Genomic DNA, 10,442 nt, shown 5'->3' with positions numbered 1-10,442 from the left:
TGTTTAGTTTGTTATTATTATTATTATTATTATTATTATTATTATTATTATTTAGTGAACATTTTATGAATTTAGAATGAGATTTATTTATTCAATAATATTTTACATCCATGCAAAAAAACTTAACCAAGTCATCCAAGTAAAACTTAACCAAGTCATCCAAGTTCTTTTTATTAGACGCGCCTTTCCTCCTCCCGTTCTGTGAAATACACGTGCTCCTCCTTCTCCCTCCTATTAACGTAATAGAATTACGTAAAGCTACTTCTTCAACGTAAGCATTCTTTAATGTTAATGATTTGCATTGTAATTTTTGGATCTGCAATCTTTGCTGCTTGTTCTTTTTTCTTCTTTGCTGCTCGTTCTTCTTTGTTGCTCGTCGTTTTTCTTGTTATTCTTCTTCGTTTTCTTCTTCGATCTGTGGATTTCAATAGGCTATCAAAACAATAAATGATTCAGCTTCAAATCAGTTGAATGGGAGCGATTTGGATTATTCTTTTGAAACGAATTAAGTGGACGAGGTTTGGATTATTTTTCAATCGAATTGAATGGAATGTAATTGCTGAATTGAATTGAATGGACGCAGGTGTTCTGAATTGAATTGAATTGATAATCTCTAAATTGTAGACACAGGTGTTTTGAATTTGATTTTATATAATGGATAATGTTCCGTTCATTTAGTACTATACAATTGTTTCATCTTAATAAAATGTTCGGTTCATTATGCAAACCAGGTGTGTTGTGGATGAATAATTTGTCCCAAAGGTCAGGATGACTTTCAAGATACTAGAAAAAGCTGGAAAGTTCTACAAAAATTATTTCAAACTTGCCGGTTTTTCTACCAAAATAAGGAACACGACTCGGAAGGGAGATAAGATTAAGAATCAACTAATCGTATGCAGCAGAGAGGGGAGGTGGAAATCCAAGATATCTCCAACTCTGAATAGTCACTTTTTTGTGTTAGTTTTTATTGAATAGCCACTTTTTTGTGTTTGATATTAGCTTTCTAAAATTCTTTATTGAATAGTCACTTTTTTGTTTATTGAATAGGCAATTTTTTCTGTTATGTTAAAGAGTTCAGGTGTTTCTGAAATTGAATACTGATAGCAATATTTTTTTTTTAAAATTTAGCTCTCTGCTATATTGATATATGCACTTTTTCAGTTCATTCAGTGTATTAATTTTGGTTCATTTGTGTTTTGGGGGCTCTTAATGTTTGATAAATGCCCTGATTTCATTCACTGTGAACTTAGAACAAAACAACAGCTAGACAGTTCCAACAGATATATACATTAACATCTCAGACCGACAGGATAAGGACTAATCCATCTTGAATCAGATATATACATTAACATTAGATTTCCAATAACATTTACATTAATATTCACATATATACATTGAAAGAAGCAGTGTTTGCTTTTTTAAACAAGTTAAACAAAATAGTCTTAATTACAACCAGTCAAACAAAGTATATCCTATTTACTATCTATATCCCCATATGTGAATTTACAATAAGGGCTGGAGAGGGCAGCAGATAGCTTTGGGAGTCTTATTGCTTCAGATGCCCGAATCACTTGGTCTCTAATTTTGGTGATAAATATATTTAATGTGTACATATTCTTACATTATAGCGTGGCTTCTCCTTCTTTGTGGCCATTGTCTTCTTCATATTTGCTGTAAGGACAAAAAAATTTGGTCAATACTTTACTCAATACACCGACAAGTACAAGCATGTATATTTTAATCAAGTGAATCAAAATGACCAAGCCCACTGAACCAAACTCCCTTGATGTTCTGAATAAAATGTGATAAATATACAAACAGCTAGAAAAATATTTTTGCATGCAAAAGAATCCAACTGAACACATAACAATCAGGTGAATCAAAATCATCAACTCCACTGAACCGAACCCTATTCATGATTTGAATAAAATGTGATAAACATTCAATCAACAAGATAAACATTTCTGCATGCAAAAGAACTCTACTTAACACACTAACAATTAAGTGAATCAAAATGGCTAACTGCACTGAATTGAACGCAATTCATGTTTTGAATAAAAATGTGATAAACATTCAATCATCAAGAAAAATATTTCTGCATGCAAAAGGACTCAACTGAACACACTAACAATCAAGTGAATGAAAATCACTAAGCCCACTGAACAAAACACTGTTCATGTTTTGAATAAAATATGATACGCATTCAATCATGAAGAAAAATATTTTTTCATACAAAAGAACTCAACTGAACACTTAACAATCAAATGAATGAAAATGACCAACTCTACTAAACTGAACACCATTCAAGTTCTGAATAAAACATGATAAACATTCAATCATCAAGAAAAATATTTCTGCATGCAAAAGGACTCAACTGAAACACACTAACAATCAAGTGAATGAAAATCACCAAGCTCACTGAACAGAACACCATTCATGTTGTGAATAAAACGTGATAAACATTCAATCAGCAACAAAAGTATTTCTGCATGCAAAAGGACTCAACTGAAATCACTAACAATCAATTGAATCAAAATGACCCACTCCATTGAACTGAATGAAAATAAGAACACATTTCCATTCCTATGCCCTAGTTACACAAAAAAAATTGATTCAAAATAAGTCGATCTACTAAACGAAGCAACTCAATCCAGTAAACCTAAAATGCAACTAGGAGAAACGCGAGATTACGAGATTTTAAATGAACAGTAGTTTTTATCATACCTTTCGCAGTCTCTGCTGCTGTTTTCGTTTGTTTTTTCTTCTTCCTTTCAAAATCTTCTTGCGATTCCTGAGTAGAAGCAGTTTTCGTAGAGAAAACGATCGAGCTTTGAGAGATTTGAGAGAGATTCGAAGTACTCCAGTAGCAGTTTCAAAGTTGAAGAAGGAACATTTTTTCATAATGAAGCGCGAATGAATGTTAAACATTTTCGGGGGTTTGGGCGTGTGTAATACACGCTCATTTAATGGGATTCGGTTTTTTTGGTATTGGGCCAGCTTGGATGAACTTGGATGGAAAATTATATGGATGTGTAGCATGACTGTTATTTATTTGTTTATTTTAACTAACTTATAATTTTACGAAAAAGTTCTACAACTAAGCAAAATACCTAACTAAGTCCAACTAAGTTATTATAATGTATTTCACATATACGCACTCGCACCTAGACTCCTGCCGCTTCTTCTTCTTCTTCTTCTTCTTCTTCTCCTCCTCCTCCTCCTTTTTCCTTATCTTTCTTTTTCGTTATCATTGTCGTCATCACCACCACCTCCTTCTCTTCTTCCTCCTCCTTTTCTCATTTAGTTTCTTGTTTTCTTTTTTCCTCCTTCATTATTATCACCACCACCACCACCACCACCATCATCCTCTTAGTTAAATATCACAGATTTATTTAGTTGTAAATGATATGGTTAAAAAATTTCGGTGTCAAAATTAAAATTTTATATGTCACAGTTAAAAAATTTTGGTGCTACTTTTCTAATATAATTCAAAATTCTTATTCCTCCTCTTCTTCATCATGATCATGATCATGATCGTGATCATCATCTTCTTCTTAACAAGAACCTGTGTCACGGTTAAGAAAATTTGATATCAAAATTAAGAAACTTCTTGTGTCACACTTAAAAAGTTTCGGTACTATTTTTTGTTGAATTTTGGATAACTTAAGTCCTCTTTCTCTTTTTCTTCTTTTTCAGTTTAATACCACACAATTAATTCAGTGATCACAAAACACATTATTTAGTTAGAAATGACACATAAATTTTTGATAAATGATACAAGAAATCTTTAAAGAATTACAAGTCCAAAATCTTAACTCACTCAACTAACAAAAAACTGTCAAATATGTTTTAAAACAAAAAATTATATCAATTATTGTAAATGACACAGGCTAAACCTCTTATATATGAATTCAATACCCACCTAACTAGTTTAACGATAATAAAAATACATTATTTAATTGAAAATAACACGGTTATGAAATTTCTATGTCACAATTAAGAAATTTCGATGTCAAAATTAAGAATTTTTTTTGTGTCACGATTGAACAATTTTGGTATTATTTTTTTTAATAAATTCTGCACAATTCAAAACTCTCCTTCCTCCTCTTCTTGGTTCACATTATCATAATTCTTGTTTTATCATCTTAACAAGAACTTGTGTCACGGTTAAAAAATTTTGATGTCACAATTAAAAAGTTTTGGTGCTATTTTCTAATGAGTTCTGCATAACTCGAAAACTACTTCTCATAATCTTCATCATTATATTCTTGTTTATTTCACCTTCTCATAATTCTTTATTCCAAAAACTACTTCTTTATTTCACCTTCTCATAATTCTTGTTTTACCCGCTTAACAAAAATAAAAATAAGAAAAAATTAAATAAAGAAAAAAAAACACATAATGTTACAAAACTACCAGGAAGAGGAAGAAAAAAAATGCAACAACAAAAAATGACAATGAAGAGAAAACAAATGAAGAAGAAGGAACACAAAGAAAAATGTATTTATGTTAAAGAGCGCGGGATATGTTCACGTTAGTGGAAAGTTGGAGCGTGTCTAACACCTCTCACTAATGGAAATTGGCCTGGGATACACCCTGACCTCATGAGTCACAAGCTTGTTGTCTACCTGAGCTCACGACCTGTTCAACAAAAGTGACAAAAGCTCGGTCCTAAAAGAGCACAAGTCATTGAAGAGCAAGTGCAATCTTTATTAGAAGCCGGATTCATAAGAGAGGTAAAATATCCTTTATGGCATACTAACGTGGTACTCGTGAAAAAACAGAACATGAAGTAGAGAATGTGCGTCGATTATACCGACCTCAATAAAGCCTGTCCTAAAGACCTATACCCATTTTTCGGCATTGATATCTTGGTGGATTTAGCTTCAGGGTATCGATACTTGTCTTTTATGGACGCATACTTGGGGTACAATCAAATCCCTATGTATAAGTTGGATCAAGAGAAGACCTCCTGCATTACCCCAAAGGTCAACTATTGTTATGTAGTGATGCCTTTTGGATTAAAAAATTTTGGAGCCACCTATCAACGGCTAATGAATAAGGTGTTTTCATCCCACCTTGGTAAATTGATGGAGGTCTACATTGATGACATGCTCATCAAAACAAAGGAAGACACTAAGATCTTGTTCGACTTAGCTAAGGTGTTCAACACCATAAGGAAGCATGTGATGATATTAAATTCCTCAAAATACACATTTGCAATGGAAGCCGGAAAGTTCTTAGGCTTCATGCTCATCCAAAGGGGTATCGAAGCCAACTCGGACAAATGTAAAGCAATACTCAAGATAAAAAGCTCGACTTGTCTAAAAGAAATCCAACAATTGAATGGAAGATTAGCAACCTTATCCAGATTCTTAGCAGGATCAGCCCTGAAATCTCTACCCATGATCTCAATACTCAAGAAAGGGTGCTAATTTGAATGGACTTGGGAATGTGAGCAAGCTTTTCAAGACTTCAAAAACTTCCTGAGTCAACCACCAATACTCACCCGACCTGTTCTAGGGGAAGAGCTCGTGTTGTACTTAGCAGTTGCAAGTAGGGCCATAGCCTTAGTTTTAGTCCGAGAAGATGAGAACGGATAGCAGCTGATTTATTTTGTTAGCAAGGGTCTACAGGGGGCAAAACTAAACTATCAGAAAATAGAAAAGTTCGCATATGCCCTTGTGCTCACTTCCAGAAGGCTCCAATCACATTTCTAAGCTCATAGCGTAAAAGTCTGAACTAATCAACATATGAAGCATATCCTCCAAAAGACAAACACAGCAGGTCGGATGCTACAATGGGAAATAGAACTGTCTGAATTCGACTGAAGATATAAAATTCGGATAGCAATCAAATTCCAATACCTGGCCAACTTCATGGCCGAGTACACCGAAACCTAGAAAAGTCTTACAACCTGGAATTTATATGTGGATGGATCATTCAATAAAGTTGGAAGTGGAGTAAGAGTCATCCTGAAAGGTGAATAAGAAACTCGGATAGAGCTTTCATTAAAATTTGAGTTTTCAGCCTCCAACAATCAAGCACAGTATGAAATATTACTTGCTGACTTGAAGCTAGCCAAAGAGGTCAGGGCAGTAAGGTTGATCGTGTATAGCGATTCTCAAGTGATAACCTCTCAGGTAAATGGGACTTATCAGGCCAAAGATCCCAACATGAAGAAGCACTTGGAAGAAACATTGTCACAATTAGCTCAATTTCCCGAGGAAGAAGTCTGACATATAGCCCGAGAATCAAATATCCAAGCTGATGCCCTCTCCAAGTTGGCCAGCACCAAGCTAGGGACAACAATAGAGGTTTAATCCAAGAAACCCTTCACACACCATGAGTGGTCAAAGAAGTTGACAAGTTGGAAATAATGACCATTTCCAATCTAGGTCTGGGTTGGATAATCCCTATTATTGAATATCTTAAATTCGATATCATCCCTAAAAAAGAAAGAGAAGTAAGGAGGCTCATAAGAAAAGCACAAAAGTACACATTGGTCCACAACATTCTCTATAGAAGAGGAGTATCTACACCTTTATTAAAGTGTATCCTGACCTCCAAGACTAAAGAAGTCCTAGAGGAAGTCCACAGTAGCATATGCGAAAACCACTTAGGAGCATAGTCACTAGCTAAGAAAGTGATCCGAGACGGCTTCTTTTGGCCGACCTTACAAAGAGAGATAGCCGACTTCGTCAATAAATGTCCACCCTGCCAAAAGCTTGCTAACTTCTATGTGGAACCCCCTAAAGAGCTCATTAATTAGCATGACCTCACCTTGGCCATTTGCAAAATGGGGTTTAGACCTCCTCTGACCATTCCCACAAGCACCCGGGCAGTTAAAGTATCTCATAGTTGGGATTGATTATTTCACTAAGTGGATAGAGGCAGAATCTCTAGCAACCATCACAGCTCAAAAAAGTCGGAAGTTCCTCTATAAGAATATTGTCACTCAATTTGGAGTTTCACACTCCATCACCACGGACAATGGAACTCAATTCATTGATTCATCATTTAGAAGCTTGGTGGCAAGCCTCAAAATTAAGCACCAGTTCACATCGGTAGAACACTCTCGAGCTAATGGACAAACAGAAGCTGCAAATAAAGTCGTACTAGCCGGGATGAAGTGCCAACTACAAGATACAACAAGAGCATGGGCTAATGAGCTCCCTCAAGTCTTGTAGGCATATTAAAACCCCCCACTCAACAATTGGGGAATTTCCATTCTGACTTGCTTATGGAATCGAAGTCATGATTCTTATAGAAGTCAATGAAGAATCACCAAGGGTTAGATTCTATGATGAAGTAAGAAACATTTGAGTTCAAAAAAAGGAACTTGATCTCCTCCCAGAAGTATGAAAACATGCTCGGATAAAAGGGGAAGCATTAAAGAAAAGAATGTCCCTAAGGTACAACAAGAAAGTCATCAAAAGAAGTTTCGCCACAAATGACCTCATACTAATCCAAAATAACATCGAAGTACCAAAGTCAGGCGAGGGAAAGTTGGCTGTAAACTAGAAAGGACCTTACAAGATCATCGGAGTCTTAGAAAAAGGTTGTTACAAAGTATTTGACCTGTAGGAAAGTGAGCTCCCAAGGTCGTGGCATGAATGTAACTTGAAGAGGTATTATAGTTAGAAAGTGCACATTGCTCCCTGGTGTAATCTTTTTTCCGACTTCATGATTTTTTTTCGAGAAAGGTTTTTCTGGAGGGGGTTTTAACGAGGCACCATAGCAAGGGCTAAGGTTTAATGAAAAACTCTTAGTTGCAAGAAAATTTATGTAAATAATTTTTTCTTATTAATGATATTTTATTTTCTCATTGAATTTCCCCTTCAAACGCACAAATTTAAGCACAAAAAATCGTAAAAATTGTTGCCTAACCTAGGTGGTCGACAAGATGAAGTGACGAGGTACAATTTAGTATGAGAAATTATATAACAAATCATGGTCCAATCTCATTGAAACTTAAAGAGTTTGACCTAAAACGAATTGCAAAAGTAACTTGCTAAAACTGTCTACTTAAAGTTGAAGCACAATTAATTAAAGGGAAACAATATTGACCTTACAAATAAAAGGTCCAACATAAAGGCTGATATACTTTGACCGACAACTTAAAAAACTTGACGAAGTTAGAATCAAAAGTTATCAAATGACTAAAATTTTACTAAGTCACAGAGAACTAAAACACCAAATAGTGCTAATCCAAGAAGAAATTATTTAACAATCAGTCGTACAAAAAACCACCACTAATCAGAAAAGTGGGGAAACATTTTTAAGCAAATACCAAAGTAAAGAAACAAAGTATCCAAAATAAAACTATTACAAAAGTTGTTCATAAAAGACCCACAAACCGAGCCATTAGATATCGCAAAGTAAAACTAAGAGGGAGGAAGTTGCTCATTGGAAATCATGTTGGAGGTGTCTTCAACCTGTACTGAAGGAGATGGGAGAGTTTCAAGATGGGAGGAAACAAGCTCGTCTTCTATCCGAGTGGGGAAGCTCTGAGAAGCTCCTTCAACTCGGATGTCTAAAGTCTTTAGGTCGGGCATATGAGTGTCGTTCTCATCATCAGAAGCGGGAACAATCTTTCCATCAACCATGATCATATCGGGACTGATAAGGGAGAGGTCCACCTTGGGAGCTATAACTCAGAACTGGGCCTTCAGGTTCTCAACTAGTTCATCCATCTCCTGAGTTATAGTCTCCTCCAAGTCGGCATATTTCTCCTTTGACTTGGAGACCTCATCCACCAAATCCAACTTCTCCCTAAAGACCATGGTGTAGCTCTCCTTAGCCTTCTTTATCAAGCCCTCCGTCATAGCACAAGCAGCTTGAGATTGTTTTACCCTCTCTCGAGCCTTCGCAAGGTCGGTCATCAGGACCTCCTTCTCTATTTCTAACCCTAATTTAGCATCCCACAAAGATGCTACCTCAGCCTTCAAGTCGGCCAAAGATTGCTGATTAGCACTAAGGAGAGTCTTCTTAAGCTGCTTCAGTAAGGCAAAATACACTTCCGCCGTCCTTATCCAACCCCGAGCTAAGACTTGAAGATGGTGTTTTACAAAAACATCATCCATACTTATAAAATTGTTTAGGAAGATGTGTTTCTCACAAAATGCCACCGCGTCAAAGCCTTGTTTGTAGATACCCACCGATTCAGAAGTCTTATGCCTTTTAGGCTTCGGCTCGAGAATAGGAGGCGAGAGGGGAACTATTTGATTACCAAAACCAGTAGAAGGAGGAGTGATGCGTGAGCATTTTGTACCCTTTTTCTTATCATTTTCTAGTTGTTTTTAGTTAGATATTATTTTTTTACTTGATTTTAGTGCAAAATCCTCTTTAGATACTACTTTGAGTTTTTTTAGTGTTTTTATGATTTCAAGTGAAATTCGGAGCAATTTGGTAGAGTTTGAAGCAAAAAGGAAAAAAAGCTGGCAGCACCCCCCTTGGGCGCTAAAACGCCCAACTGGCGTTTAGCGCCAGCAAGGGATACAAACCAGAACGCCACTGCTCCCTCTAGGGCGCTAAACACCAGAGCAAGGCTGACCGAATTCCCTCTCTTTGGGCATCTCAAGTGGATTTAGCATTTATTAGTTTTATTTTATTTTCTTAATTTTTATTTACAAGCAACACCTTTTATTTTTGGGATTTATTATTTTATTTTATTTCTGAATCAAATTAGGTTAGTATAAAAGGAATAAGATCAACCCTTTCTGGGAGATCAGACAGCCGCACATTTTTCAGAACCCTAGTTTCTTTGTAAGTCATGAGCAACTAAACCTCTTAGTTAAGGTTAGGAGCCATGTTTATTTCTATGGATTAAAATTATTGCTTTTCTATTTTAATTAATGTATTGATTCAATTTCAAGGATCATTTTTGTTCTTAATCTTATGAATCTGGGTGAAACGAGAGTATGACCCTTATTCTACTTGAGTTCTTGTGATTCTCGAGAGAGTTATCTTGCTTGAACAATAGCTTGAAAACAAACTCCTCCTAAATAGCTGGTATGCGAAATTGTTACTCAGGTTGTGAATTATTGTTCGAAATTGATTCCCTGGTGATGGCACCAAAAACGGATGCACAGAAGTCGTTTAAACGTGGGCAAAGTATGGACTATTATATATTGCTGGAAAGCCCTGGATGTCTACTTTCCAACGCAAGTGGAAGCACGCCATTTGGAGTTCTGTAGCTCCAGAAAATCCATTTTGAGTGCAGGGAGGTCAGAATCCAACAGCATCAGTAGTCCTTCTTCAACCTCTGAATCTGATTTTTGCTCAAGTCCCTCAATTTCTGCCAGAAAATACCTGAAATCACAGAAAAATACACAAACTCATAGTAAAGTCCAGAAATATGAATTTAACATAAAAACTAATGAAAACATCCCTAAAGGTAACTAGATTCTACTAAAAACATACTAAAAACAATGCCAAAA

This window comes from Arachis ipaensis, chromosome B04, assembly GCF_000816755.2.
Source record: "Arachis ipaensis cultivar K30076 chromosome B04, Araip1.1, whole genome shotgun sequence".
Classification (NCBI taxonomy): Eukaryota; Viridiplantae; Streptophyta; class Magnoliopsida; order Fabales; family Fabaceae; genus Arachis; species Arachis ipaensis.
This window is presented reverse-complemented; position numbering follows the sequence as displayed.